The sequence below is a fragment of the Gossypium hirsutum genome, chromosome A04 (assembly GCF_007990345.1).
Source record: "Gossypium hirsutum isolate 1008001.06 chromosome A04, Gossypium_hirsutum_v2.1, whole genome shotgun sequence".
Lineage (NCBI taxonomy): Eukaryota > Viridiplantae > Streptophyta > Magnoliopsida > Malvales > Malvaceae > Gossypium > Gossypium hirsutum.
The window spans coordinates 22,431,735-22,448,009 of NC_053427.1; the positions used below are offsets into that span (position 1 = coordinate 22,431,735).

The window sequence follows — 16,275 nt, forward strand, 5'->3', positions numbered from 1 at the left end:
GCGGATACCACATGACCCAAGAAGCTAACCTCTCTTAACCAGAACTCACACTTACTGAACTTAGCATATAACTGCTTATCCCGCAAAATTTGCAACACTTGCCTCAGATGCTCAGCATGTTCGGTCTCATCTCTTGAATAGACCAAGATGTCATCAATAAACACAACTACGAACCGATCCAAATACGGCCTGAAGATCCGATTCATCAAATCCATAAACACCGCAGGGGCATTAGTGAGCCCGAACGGCATCACTAAGAACTCGTAGTGACCGTACCTCGTTCTGAAAGCAGTTTTGGGTACGTCCGAATCTCGAATCCGCAACTGATAATAACCCGATCTCAAATCTATCTTTGAAAACACCGATGCTCCCTTTAATTGATTGAACAGATCATCAATACGCGGTAACGGATACTTATTCTTTATCGTCACTTTATTCAGTTGACGATAGTCAATGCACAACCTCATGGTTCCGTCCTTCTTTTTCACGAACAATACTGGTGCACCCCAAGGTGAGAAACTCGGTCGAGCGAAACCTCTATCCGTCAATTCTTGCAACTGAGCTTTCAACTCTTTTAACTCGGTTAGTGCCATACGATACGGAGCGATCGAAATTGGCGTAGTTCCTGGTACAAGCTCAATACCAAACTCTACCTCCCGAACAGGTGGCAAACCTGGTAACTCTTCAGGAAAAACATCCGGGTATTCACAAACCACCGGCACCGATTCGGGTTTCTTTTCTAACTCCTTGTCATCAAGTACATACGCGAGGTATGCTTCGCACCCTTTCCTTACATATTTCTGGGCCAACATTGCTGATATTACAGCTGGCAACCCCCTTAAGTCCGCAGACTCAACTCGGATTATTTCGTTATTTGCGCACCTCAAATCGATAGTCTTGCTTTTGCAATTCACAACCGCATCATGCGCGGTTAACCAATCCAAACCAAGAATAACATCAAACTCGTTGAACGGCAAAAGCATCAAATCGGCCGGAAAACAGGATTCTCGGATTATTAGAGGGCATCTCTTACACACTTTATCAACAAGTACGCATTGACCCAAAGGGTTTGATACTCGAATTACGAGCTCAGTAGACTCAACAGGTAGAGTCTTACTGGTTGCTAAGGTTTCGCATACATATGAATGAGTAGAACCAGGGTCAATCAATGCAATCACATTAGTATCAAAGAGAGTGAAGGTACCAGTGATGACGTCGGGGGAGGATGCCTCCTCTCGTGCGCGAATGGCATATGCTCTAGCAGGAGTACGGTTCTCGGCTCGATCGGCCGTATCAGAGGCCCCCCTCTGACTACCACCCCTGCCTCCTAAAATTCTCGGTGGTCTACCTCTAGATGTCACTCCACTAGGTCTTGCACCTTGAATCTTATTCTTCTCATCCAGCTCCGTGCAATCTCTAATGAAGTGGTCCTTCGAACCGCATCCGTAACAGGCTCTGCTAGTAGACTTGCCCCAACATTCACCTAAGTGTCGTCTTCCACATTGGGGACATTCAGGTTTCTCGTGACGATTATTGCCCACACTAGCTACCGAAGTAGCTTGGGAGCCCATCGATGGTCTTGCCCTGATGGAAATTCCCGCAGTTGCCCTCGACTTATTAATGTTCTCCCTGAACTTCTTTACAGCTGAGAACGGAGCTTTACCCGTCGATCTTTTACGATAATCTCTAGCTTCAAATTCAGCCTTCCTCTTCTCCTTTCCAAGTTCTTCCGCCTTGCAGGCTCGTTCGACTAGTGTTACGAATTCTTTTATTTCCAAAATACCCATTAGTAGCTTTAAATCTTCATTCAATCCTTCCTCGAATCTTTTGCACATAGCAACCTCATCAGCTACACACTCCCGGGCATACCTACTGAGTCTTACGAATTCATGTTCGTATTCAGATACAGTCATACGGCCTTGCTTGAGTTCCAAGAACTCCTTACGCTTCTGATCAATGAACCGTTGGCTAATAAATTTCTTTCGGAATTCCGTTTGAAAGAAGTCCCAAGTTACTCGCTCGTTCGGGACTATGGAAATCAAGGTCCTCCACCAATAGTAGGCTGAGTCTCGCAACAAAGATACAGCACATTTTAGACATTCGTCAGGTGTGCATGACAATTCATCGAACACCCGAATGGTGTTATCAAGCCAGAACTCGGCCCTTTCGGCATCATCAGTTACTATGGCCTTGAACTCCTCGGCCCCACGCTTCCTAATCAAGTCTACAGGTGGCTTACTCAGCCTCACAGGATCAGCGACTGATGGCATTACAGGCTCTTGGGGTGGATTATTCAAATTTGGGAATTGTTGGACAGCCGGGTTGGTTCCGGCATATTGCGCGACCCACTCATTCATCATGGTAAAGAAGGCTTGTTTAGCCCCCTCACCTTGATTATTCGCAGATGACTGAGGTTCAACAGGCGGCGTCCCTTGTGCAGGAGCAGCCGCTACACTTTCAATGTCATCCGCCAAGGTTCTCTCTACACCGGGATCCATTTACTAATCAAAACAAAAACATTTCAACCGCCAGAAGTCATCACACATTTAACCATTAACATTCGGCATGTATAGCTAGACTCATACGCGCTATGGTAGTCCTAGAACCGACTAAACCATAGCTCTGATACCAATCAAATGTAACACCCCGAACCCAAAACCGACACCAGAGTCGAACACGAGGTGTTAACTGACTTTAACCCCTTATAAAATTTATTTTCCAGACACTGCCCAATCTGTGTACTAGTCGTTTTAAAAATCATATCTTGAGTTTCGTAACTCGAAAATCAGTTTTGTAATTTTTCCCAGAAACTAGACTCATGTGTCCATCTATGTATTTTTTTCTAGAATTTTTGGTCGGGCCAATTAGTACAGTTTATTAGTCAAAGTCTCCCAAGTTGCAGGGGTCGACTACACTGACCTTTTCCCATTACGACTTGGATATCTCCCTGCACGGGGCTTCAATACTGATGCCGTTTGTTTCTATGAAAACTAGACTCAGAGAGGAATCTGTTAATATACTGCCGGAGCAGGGAATCCAGAAACCGTTCTGGCCCTGTCCCACAAAAAACTGATTATCTCTTAATATACTGCCCATATGATCTTTTCGTTACTTCCTCATGAAAACAGACTCATCGAGCTTCGATTACATAATTTATTCATCAATTAATTCCACTCCTACTATTTTTAGTGATTTTTCAATCTCATGACACTGCTGCTGCCAGCATCTGTTACGAAAGTAACTAGGTCCATTTCATGCCTACCCTTGATCCAACTCAATCGAACATTCGTGCCATTTTCGCATGGCTTAAAGTTTACATGCCAAAGTTCAAACACAACGTAATAGCTTATACATGCCAAAATGTTCTTCTAAGCCAACTAAGAAGAAAGAACCAAAACTTGCTATCCGGTGTGATGACTTCGATGACGGCCTGACCCCGCAAAAATAGATGAGTCCAAGCAACCTATAATGGGTGACAAGGAAACACCGAGTGAGTTTATAACTCAGTAAGTCATAAGCAATGCACTACCATCCATCAATATCATTATCACAAGAGGAAACAAAATGGAACGAGACAATTTACTCCATCCATACCGAACCATACCATAGTTCCTCCAACCTATCGATTCAATTTCATATCCATTCATGCATTCACATTCCATATACTCATCAATAGGACATTGAAGCATTTTCATAAATCAATTTATCTCCGTTACAATCAAACGACTAAACGGCCTTTCACCCATCCTACGATAAATTTTATGTACGTGACTTCAAGTATATTTGTCACATAGGTTCAAACTTACCGAGCTCAACACCAAGTATAAGCATAGCACCTATTAGCCATGTACTCAAGACACTTACCCTATCGACTCAATAGTGTCGCACACATAGTGTCCATAATGATTCACGAATGTATATTGAGTCCGCACACTCAGTGCTATATAATCAACTCGCACACTTAGTGCTACGTAATCAAATCGCACACTTAGTGCTACATAGTCAAACTCGCACACTTAGTGCCGCATGGTCAATTCGCACACTTAGTGCATCATATTCATTTCGCACACTTAGTGCAACATAGTCAAATCGCACACTTAGTGCTGTACAATTTAATCCCGCGCACTTAGCGCCAATCTCATGGTCATAAATGGTTATACCCGCACGTTTAGTGCCGAGATCAACAACTCAGTACATCTTACCTCTTTTCTTTTCATTCAACAATTTCATCATCACATACGTACATGCATATATATATATGTATATTTATTAATTCCATTCAGCATCAATACATAAACATTATGACCATTTGAAATAATACCAACTACATGCTTAACGACTTACCTTGTGTTGGGTAAGACAGTTCCAACTCGACTACTCGGTGATCTTTTCTTTGCCTTTGCTCGATTCACCTCCTTTAACTCCTTGAGCTAAATCAAACAAATTTAACTCATTAAAGTCTCATTTTGCTAGCTTATGGCCGAATATGACAAGGAGTTTGATGGGTCATATGGCCACCTTTTAGCTCAAATACACAATGGTCATATGCATTTTTAATCACATCAAATGATTCAATACAATTCACTCGAACATCAAAAGAGAACCTCAAGGTACTTAGTCCATATACACATTAGACATTAGAGTCACATATGTACGAATTCACGAATCGAATTCGACATATTAGCTAATTTTCCCTTTAGCCGAACCTTCTAAGTCAAGATAAAGCCATCAACATGCTTACCTTTGGCCGAACATACACATCAACTTAGGTGCTCATTTATGTGGCCGAACACACACATGTCTATGTTAAGGCCGATTGCAACACTCAATACATTCTACAAGTATGGACACTTGCATTGACTAAACACCATTTCTATTATTTTTACTCCAAAGCCGAATGCCTCTCAAGCCCTAAGCTCATGATCCTTTCATCATTAAGCAAGTGTTATAGCACAACTAACATCCATTTTCAATTTGAACACCAACATAAAAATATTAAACATGAAAATCCATAGCCGAAACCTATACATGACATTACTCATTCCACCCATCGAAACAATATTTGTTCAAGACATCAAGCATTTTTATTTGGGTATTACATATATGAGCATTTAGAATTTATATTTTTAGCAAGATCAATTTCTTTCCTCAACACATTCTTCATCAAAACTTAAAGGAAGTAATCAAATTTCCTTCTTTAATAGCCATAGCCGAATGCTCCATCCATCCATCAAAGTTAAAAATTTTGCATGGTCTAAGTAAGAACCATGATAATTAACCTAAAACAAGCTAAAATTTCACAACTTTAACACAATATACTAACCTTATTAAGCATTCAAATGGCCGAAAGTTCTTTCCCCCTATTCCTTCCTTCAATTCGGCCAAGAAGACAAGGATGAAGCCTTTTTTTTTTTTTCATTTGCTTTCTTTTTATTCTTTTCTTTTATTCATTAAATCCCACAACCCAATATCAATTTCACAATTATATTGCCCATCATCAACCCACCTTGGCCGGCCACTATAAGGAAATTGGGCAATTTGACATGCAAGTCCACCTTTGTGTTGACATGCACTAATAAGCCCTTTAAAATTAGCCTATCATATTTTACCATGTCTCATGTTGATCCCTATTTAATAATTCCTCATGCAATTGGCAAAATTAGGGAATGAAACTTCCACATATGCATGTACACACATAATAAACGTAGAATATAACAATTAATTATTTTCATAACTCGGTTTTGTGGTCCCGAAACCACTTCCCGACTAGGGTCAATTTTGGGCTGTCACATTCACTAATATAAAATACACAAAATGCCAAATTTTTCATCATCATTATCGTCCACTATAATCATAGTGGTCCATTTGACATGCAAGTCCTCTATGATGCTATCCATATACAATTTGGCCACTTCAACTTTTACCTATCACATTTTTATGGTTTCTCAACTAAGTCCTTCCAAGTAAAATTCCCATTCATAAGACTAAATTAAAACATCAAATTTTCACACATGCACTATCACACATAGAAGTTAAGCAAATAAATTTTAAATAAATTTTATGACTCGGTTTTGAGGTCCCGAAACCACATTCCGACTAGGGTCAAATTAGGACTGTCACAAAACCAACATTACCAAAGGTTATATATAAAACCCGTTTCATTTCCTTATATATACGGCTAACTCAATTAATTTGTACATATTCATAAGCTTACAAATAACTAACAAATTTATATAGCCATACACATATACATATCAACCATAATATAAACGCATATATATATGCATGCAAAAACATATAAGAGCTCAATTAACATATCATAATCAAATACCAAAGCACACCTAACCTTTAGTCATTAATCTCATCTCCTTATATAAATCTAAGTCCTAATATGTCCTACTTACCATACCATCAAATCAAGTATCATACATATCATTAATATGGTCCATAAGTGAACACCGAATATACCCCATGCATATATCTTGATTTTTATCTAGCTAATACATGATATATCTTAGCTCAATTAACAACCATTATATACTATATGACCGAATCACATAAAAAATTTCACAAACATCATATATCTTGGATACACTCTCAATATAAGTTGAAACCAAGACCAAATATATATCATAACCAATTCATTCTTACCACATTTGAAATCGTCAACCAACCTCAATACACAAAACACATATCACAAATTCTAATCATCCATGGCACATAGCATAATAACCAAAATGGACTTAAACCATAATTAAACCGAAACTGAACTCAAGCATAGAAGTTAAGCCATTTTCACTTGGCTCAAATTATACATAGACCAAAATACAACATTTCAAAAGTATAATCCAGCCTATACATGCCATAGTTCCAAAAATTCAGCTTATAAAATACCGAAGACAGTCGATAGTGTGATAAGCTTTGCTGATGATCCCCAAGCTCGTAACTTGAATCCAAAAATCTATAAAACAGAAACAAATATACACACACAGAGTAAACTTTTATAGCTTAGTAAGTCATAAGAAAATAAACAACCCAATGATATAATCAACTCACATAAACTAAACTAAATTTTATTATCATTACGACATTTAGTCTCAAGCTACGAAGTTCATGATTAACATGTTTTCATACATAAATATCTCCTTGACCGAATGCTCATATAGTTAAATTAACAAATTATCATTCAACTTCCAAAGCCAAAATGTCATTATAAAAGCAAATACACATACACTCATATACACAAGCTCATGATTTAAAATATAACTTCAAACACATATATTAAACATATGACTGAATCTTCATGATCATATGCATACATATTTAAAGAACATTTCAATAATATTCATATTATATATTCACACAGCCAAATACACTTACCATGCTCACATTCATTCTTCCTTAACTTCATACATGATTTGTAACAAATATTAAGTAACTTACTTACCTTATTTCAAATAGGTAAACAACTACCACATACTTGATCACTTTAACTTATTTTGCACATTCGTTCACAGCTTATCATTACCATTGCCCGATGAACCATTCAGAATTAGATAGGACACTTGGATAATCACATATATCGTACAATGCCAACGTCCCAAACATGGTCTTACATGTAATCACATATCAATGCCACTGTCCCGGACAGGGTCTTACTCGCACACATATATCAGAGTCACATATTGATGCCAACGTATAAAATATGGTCTTACTTGCACACATATATCGATTCCATGGTATTACTCACACATCACATATCAGGATCCTATGTCATGACATATGTATCCTAGCTATTCCTAGGGTTCATACGAGGCTTTCGGATGGTGTAACTCGGTTGAAACGAATTTGTAAACATAGTTACCAAGCTTAATAACAATCGATAATTATGTATATATTCACATATATTCCATTTCAGCATATATAACTCACATATAATTAAAATAAACAATGTCTATTTGCTTATAAACTTACCTCGAATGATGTAAAATGGAACAGGACGACTAGTCGACAACTTTAGTTTCCCCCCGATCCAAATTCAATTTTCTCTTTTCTTGATCTAAATTAATATAAATTAAACTTATTGAATCAAATATCCAATCAAATTCATCCAAAAACACATAAATGGCCAAATTACACATTTTCCCATGACATTTCATATTTTTCATAATTTAGTCCCTATTGAACAAAACACAAAATATGCAAAATTTCAACACACTTATGTTAGACCGAATGTTCCTAGTGTCCATACAAGTCCATATATTTCATTTATTTCACATTTTAGTCCCTCAATTTATTATTTTTTCAATTTAGTCCTAATTACTTAAAATCACCAAAAACTCCAATACAAAACATGTTAACCCAAAACATATCTTTCATATCTCATCATCAAACAACAAAGATCACAAGCTTTCAACAATGGCATAACTCAAAATATTCATCTAAATAAAAAATTCAAGCATGGGTCTTGTAGATAACTTAGCAACGATATCAAAAACGTAAAAATTATTAAAAACCGAGCTAGTTACATACCTTGGTTGAACTTCCAAAGTGCCAAATACCCTAGCTTCTTTTTCTTTTTTTTCTTTATGTATTTCGGTCATGAAATAAGAATATGAACATTGATTTTTAATCATATGTTTTATTATATACAATTTATTACAAAATTTACATATTTAACCTTTGACATATAATAATAAAATCATGTTCATTAAGGTTACTACCGTCCTTAGCTTATAAATATGGTTTAGTTACAACATAAATACATCATAAAATAAAAACATCATCAATTCGGCCCTTTTTAGAAATAACCATAAAATTTTTATTTTACGCAATTAAGTCCTTTTATTTAATCACACTCAAATGATAAAATTAAAGCACAAAAATTTCACAGATATAATTTCACACAAAATAATTTTAAAATTTTTTGACTTGGATTCGTGGTCGTGAAACTACTATTTTGATTAGGATCTAAATTGGGGTGTTACATGGTTCTAGAGCTTGCTAATTAAACCCTTGAGATTGGTTGAGTCTATGCTGCATAAAGTTGTTGTTTGGTCCATTTCCTTGGTTGCTCCAAGAAAGGTTGGGGTGATTACACCATAAAGGATTATAAAAGTTGGACTAGGGTCCTTGTCCACTTATATTTTTGTGTTGGTTCCCCACGTAGTACACTGACTCGGGATTCAATAGGCAATTCTCAAAAGAATGACCTTTCCCACACTTCAAACGGACTTGGTGGCTGAGCTACAAAATTATTAGCACTATTAGTGTTAAACTGTTTTAAGATAGAGGAAATAGATGATACCTGAGCTGATAACGAAGTGAGGGAATTAACTTCATGAACTCCGGTTACATGTCTTCCTGAAGCTATTTGATTTGGTGGCCATTGATAGTTATTACTCACGATCCTCTCAATGATCTCATAAGCCTCATTATAAGACTTAGACAAAATTGCACCATTCGCAGAAGCATCTACCTTCAATCTTGTATATGCATTAAGACCATTATAGAATGTCTCCAACTAGATACAATGAGGAATCCCATGATGAGGATACTTACAAAGTAACTCCTTGAATCGCTTCCAAGCCTCATACAAAGACTCGTCATCCAATTGTTGGAAAGTTGTGATCTCGTTCCTTAACTTAGCATTCTTTCTAGGCAGGAAATACTTAACCAAAAATCTCTCTGGTAATTATTGCCATGTAGATATGGAACTTGGCAATGAATTGAGCCATGCTCGTACTCGATCTCGCAACTAGTACGGAAACAACTTCAGTGTATCTTCAGTCAGACTGACTATCTTGAATGAATGACTCACCTCTATAAACAATCGAAGGTGGATATGTAGATCTTCCGTGGGCATACCACTAAATTGATCCATCATTTGTAACATTTGAAACATCGCTGGTTTCAATTCGAATTGGGCTGCCTCAATATCTTGTGACAGCCCAAAATTGACCCTAGTCGGGAAGTGGTTTCGGGACCACAAAACCGAGTCATACTAATAATTAGCCATCATATTTGATGCTCATTATATGTATATATATATGCATGTGTGAAAATTTCATGCTTGAATTTTGTTAATTGTAAGTGAATTTTATTAAATAGGACTTATGTGAGAAAATTTAGAAATGTGTTAGGCAAATGTGAAGTGGCCTATTAATGCATGTTATGAAAATGATGGGTTTGCATGTCAAATTACCCAAAATTTGAGCTAGTGGCTGGCCATGCTATGGGTGGAAACATGTTGGGAACATGTTGGCTTAGTGTGTTATGTTAGAAAGAATAAATAAAAGGGTTAGTAATTAAGTAATGAAAAGGGAGGGGTGATGAAAACAAAGTTGTCTCATCCATCCCCCCCCATTTGCCGTAACTAGACAAAAAAAAAAGAGAAAGAGTGTGTTCATCTTCTTCTCCATCTTGCCAAAACCGAAACAAAAAGGAAAGAAATAGGGAAGTTTTCATTAAGGCAAATCGGCAACCCTTTTTCTAGTGGGAGGTGAGTTTTGAAATGTTGGTTTTAACTTCCTTTGTATGTTGAGCTAATTGTTGAAATGCATTTCGGCAATGTCATGAAAAATCAAACTTTTATGGTGGTTTGGGCATTAAGCCGTATATCAAGAGGTTAGGAGTAGAGGATGTTTCATGTTGTATTGAATAAGTAGAGATTATTATGAGGTTGAAATTTGTGGAATTTTAGTTAAGTAATGCTTGGTACATTCGGCCATATGGGTTAATGGAATGTTCATTTTATTTGTTAATTTCTTTTATGAGAAATGGGTAATTGTTAAAGCCGAATGAGTTATGGAAGTTTTTATAAATGTATGAAGTTCAAGGTGCAAAATTTTAGTCTTGATGTTATGGATAATTCGGTTGAGATATGGGGAGAGGGAGTTGTCATTTAGGTTAAGATCAAAGGGATGAGCAATAGGCATTAAAAGGTGAAATGTGTGGAACTTAAAGTGTGAAAATCTATATGTAATTACATAGGAAATGTTAAAAAAACTAACATGGTATATTCGGCCATGTAGAGTACATCCTAGAGACATTATATTTAATTCCCTACAATCGACTAAATGGGTGATTAGTAAGAGTGATTGCCGAATATACTAACATACATATGCATGTGTAATTGGATTGTAAATATTTAGCAAGGCGGTTAAACTAGTTGATTTATTGATTAAGCTCAAGGAGTTAAAGGAGGAGAATCAAGCAAAGGCAAAGAAAAGATCATCGAGTAGCCGAGTTGGAACCGTCTTACCCAACACAAAGTAAGTCATTAAGCATATAGTTTGTATTAATTTAAATGGTCATAACGTCTATGTAATGATGCTGAATGGAATGATAAATATATATATACATGTATGTATGTGGTGATGAAAGTATCGAATGAGAAGAAAAGAGGTGAGATGTATTGAGTTGTTGATCTCGGCACTAAGTGTGCGGGTATAAACATTTATGATCATGAGATTGGCGCTAAGTGTGCGGGTTTAAATTGTACAGCACTAAGTGTGCGAGTTTGATTATATAGCACTAAGTGTGCGAGTTTGATTACATAGCACTGAGTGTGCGGACTTAATATATACTTTTGAATCACTATGGACACTAAGTGTGCGACATTATTGAGTTGATCACGGACAGCGGATCGGGTAAGTACCTTGAGTTCGTGACTAATAGGCGTTATGCTTATATTTGAAGTTGAGCTTGGTGAGTTTGAACCTATGTGACAATTATAATTGAAGTCATGTACATAAGATTTATCGTGGAATAGGTGAAAGGTCGTTTAGTTGTATGATTGTAACGAAAATAAAATGATGTATGAAAATGCCTCGAATATCCTATTGATTAGTATATGGAATGTGAATGCATGACTTGGTATGAGATTGAACCGATAGGCTTGAGGAACTATGGTATGGTTCGGTATGGATGGAGTAACTAGCCTCGTTCCATTTTGCTTCCTCTTGTGATAATGTTATTAATGGATGGTAGTGCATTGCTTATGACTTACTGAGTTAGATACTCACTCGGTGTTTCCTTGTCACCTATTTTAGGTTTCTTGGACTTGTCTCTTTTTGCGTGATCGGGCCGTCATCGGAGTCATCACACCGACTAGCAAGTTTTGGTACTTTCTTCTTAGTCGGCTTAGGAGAACATTTCGGCATGTATAGGCTATTATGTTGTGTTTGAACTTTGGGATGTAAACTTTTAGCCATGCGAAAATGGCATAAATGTCGGTTGGGTTTGGTTTATAACGTTAGGTCGTAAGCCTTGGTAATTCGACCCTTTTTTTTTATGCCATATGTCATGGTTGATTATTTTTGGTGTTAAAATTCATGATATGGCAATAGTGTAGTAGGGAGATGTTTGACAATGATTGGCCTTTGGCATGGCTAGTCATGATCGTAATTTGTGATATGTATGATGAATTACTAGTTAGATCAAGGAGAAATCACGAAATGGGCATAGTTGCTTTCGTAACAGATGCTGGCAGCAGCAGTGACGTGAGATTGAAAAATCACTAAAAATAGTATGAGTGGAATTAATTGATGAATAAATTATGTAATCTAAGCTCGATGAGTCTATTTTCATATAGAAGTAACGAAACGATCATATGGACAGTATGTTAAGAGATATTCAGGTTCTCGTGAGACAGGGCCAGAACGGTTTCTGGATTCCCTGTTCCGACTTTGGAAATTCATTATAAATTAACCAGAGATAATTAGGAGTCATGCCATATACGTACAGATTCCTCTCTGAGTCTAGTTTCTATAAAAACAAACGACATCAGTATTGAAGCTCTGTGCAGGGAGATATCCAAGTCGTAATGCACAAAGGTCAGTGTAGTCGATCCCTGTAACATGGGAGACTTTGACTAATAAACTGTACTAATTGGCTCAACCAAAAATTCTACAAAAATTCTACCATATAGGTGCATGAGTCTAGTTCCAGGGAAAATTTACGGAACTGGATTTTGAGTTTCAGAACTCAAGATATGATTTTTAAAGCGACTAGTATGCAGATTGGCAGCTTGTCTGGGAAATGTCAAATAAGTGGTTTGAAGTCTGTTAACACCTCGTGTTCGACTCCGGCGACGGTCTCGGGTTCGGAGTGTTACATATCTGGCCTTCTAATTCCTAAATTTAACTCATTGAAAAGTGGTACAGTATATTGTCTGATGCATCGATCCCTATTAATGGCCAACAAATCGAACAGCTTCAGGAAAACGTGTAGCCAAAGTTCATGAAGTTGATGCCCTCACATTGTTATTAGCTCAGGTATTGTCTATTTCCTCCATGTTAAAGCAATTTACCGCTAATAGTGCTACTAATTTTGCAGCTCAGCCACCAAGTCATTTTGAAGTAGTTTGGGGAAGGTCATTCTTTCGAGAATTGCCCACTGAATCCCGAGTCAGTGTACTATGTGGGGAACCAACACCAAAATAGGAGTGGACAAGGACCCCAGTCCAAGTTCTATAGTCCTTCAAGGCGTAACCACCCCAACCTTTTCTGAAGCAACCAAGGAAATGGACCAAACAATAACTTTATGCAGCATAGACTCAACCAATCTCAAGGGTTTAATCAGCAAGCCTCAACACCACCTCAAGCTGAGGCATCAAATAGTTTGGAGAACTTGTTGAAAGCGTACATGGAAAAGAATGACGCTTTGATCCAAAGCCAAGCAGCAACACTGAAAAATTTGGAAAACCAAATGGGCAGTTAGCTACGGAACTTCGTAATAGACCACAAGGAACCTTGCCGAGCGATACTGAGAATCTAAGAAATTTGGGTAAAGAACATATCAAGGTACTGGCATTGCGAAGTGGTAAAATTATCGAACCCCGATTGATTGAGGTCGAAGATAAGCCTGTTGAAAATAATCAACCGGCTATTGAAATTCCTACACCAAAGGAATCAGAATCTGCAAAGACTGACAAGGAAAATCCTAGCTTAGTGAATTCAGATACTTTAACAACTTCTTTGGATACAAATTTACCTACTTAGAAGAGTTGTCCGGTTCAACCGAAAGTTCCATCACCTCCATATCAGCAAAGATTGTAGCAACACAAGCAGAAATAGGAGGTGCAATTCAAGAAGTTTTTTGATGTTCTGAAGCAATTACACATCAATATTCCATTGGTGGAGGCTTTAGAAAAAATGCCGAATTATGTGAAGTTTATGAAGGATGTACTATCCAAGAAGAAATGACTGAGTGAGTATGAGACTATCGCCTTGACAAAGGAGTGCAGTGCGTTCCTATAGAACAAGCTGCCACCGAAATTGAAGGATCCCGGAAGCTTTACAATACCCTGTAACACTGGTGAATCTTACTGTGTGACTTAGGAGCAAGTATCAACTTGATGCCTAGGTTTGTTTTCAAGATGCTAGGGATTGGAGAAGTAAGACATACAACTGTGACACTCCAGCTAGCGAATCGATCTTTAGCATACCCCGAAGGAAAGATTGAGGATGTGTTGGTAAGAGTTGATAAATTTATTTTTCCTACTAATTTCAATATTCTAGATTTTAAAGCTGATAAAGAAGTGCCAATTATCCTTGGGAGACCTTTCCTAACCACGGGAAGAACATTAATTGATGTGCAGAAAGGTGAACTCACCATACGAGTTCAAGACGATCAGGTAACTTTTAACATTCTTAAAGTGATGAAATTTCTTGATCCGATAGAAGAGTGTTCAGTTATGGAAAAGATAGAAACCTTGATTACTATGGAAAGCAATTTTGAAGAAGATCCATTGGAGAAAGCCTTAGGGTTTGACCCTTTAAAGGATGAAGAAAGTGAAAAAAACATGGTGCTAGTAGAAACCAATCTGAGAAATTTTATTCAATCCACATGGTTTGAGCCATTGGAGTTGGAAGTCAGAGAATTTGTGTAACCCTAATTGTCAATCGAAGAACCACCTACACTCGAATTAAAGGTACTTCCTTTCTCACAACCTATTTTAGACAGTAGCGTGATTACACACCTTAAACGAAGATGCGTCAGTAGCCCACGAGCCCAAAGCCTACATTCAATCAAAATACTCCATTAATCAATGACAATAGGATTAACATCTCCTCCTTAGATCGATACACGTAACTGATTACGAACTCCTTTAGAGATTACCTGCGTTCTGAACGAACTTATAAACTAACATAGTACACACACATAAATTAAACCAATTGTACAACCACTTACTGGAGGTGCAAAGCTAAAACTAGGGAAGGAAAGTAATCGATTCACAATCCTCAGAAAGATTGTTGCCACAACAAGGCAGAGCTTGCGCAATCACTCCCCTAACAATAGTCGGCTGAAAAGAAGGTGTTAAAAGAGAAATATTTGGCCAACAAAGATTCAATTGCACTTGAGAGAAGAAGGAAGAAGAAGGTAGGAAAGAATCGATCACCCCAAGCTAAAGCCGAAAGGGTTTGAGAGATTGGAAAGCAATAGGTATTCAGCCAAGAAGGAGAAACAAAAAACCGTAGATAAGAGGGTTGGAGAAAGGAGTAGAATAGCAACCAAAAAAGATCGAAAGATACCCGAAATAACACAAAACGGCTTCAGAAACAAAAGAAACCAGCCATAATTACGCAAAAACGCAAACAAAAATAGAAAGAAAAAAACCCCAAAAAGTAGACAATGCCGAAAGTATTAGAGAATATCAACTCAGTCGAAAATCCCTATGCCCACTACCCAATTTCGACACAACTCTACCATACCTCAAACAACACATTTTCCTCCCTTATCTCTCTCCTAGAATCTGTCCACCATAATCTACTCAATCGCCCATTCAAACTTCAATCAAACACCTCAATTTCAGTCAACCAAGGACACTTCCCCAGCACTTGTAGCAAAAATAAAATGCTCTATTTGGCTTTCCAAGCCTCGAACCTCAGACCCCAAGGAACGCCCTACACACCACTCACCTCTAAACTAGCAAGCCCTTTGAGACATATTTTACCCACAATAATTTAAAAGTCTACTAACTACAGCAAGGGTTAATTTCCTAAAAACAAAGTTTTTACAAATGCCAAGCTTGAACCCAAGACTTCTCAGGCGCTTTCCAGGGCACTTAACCATTGAAACAAACATGCATTTGAGTTACACAACATACAGAAAATAGGTACCTATATTTTGGGGCATTACAACCCCACCCCCTAAAAGAAAATTTCGGCCTCAAGATTTACCTAGTCAAAACAGATGAAGGTATTGATTTCGCATCGTCTCCTCGTGTTCCCATGTGTCTTCCTCAGAGTTGTGATTACGCCATAATACATT

At 37.6% G+C, this 16,275-nt stretch overlaps 1 non-coding gene across 1 annotated transcript; it reads left to right on the forward strand.

The window, feature by feature from the left end:
- Positions 1 to 9,539: 9,539 nt before the first annotated feature.
- On the forward strand, positions 9,540 to 9,646 carry LOC121228416 (small nucleolar RNA R71). The gene has a single exon (XR_005925992.1). It is a non-coding gene; the product is annotated as a small nucleolar RNA R71 (small nucleolar RNA).
- The last annotated feature ends 6,629 nt before the right edge of the window (positions 9,647 to 16,275 follow it).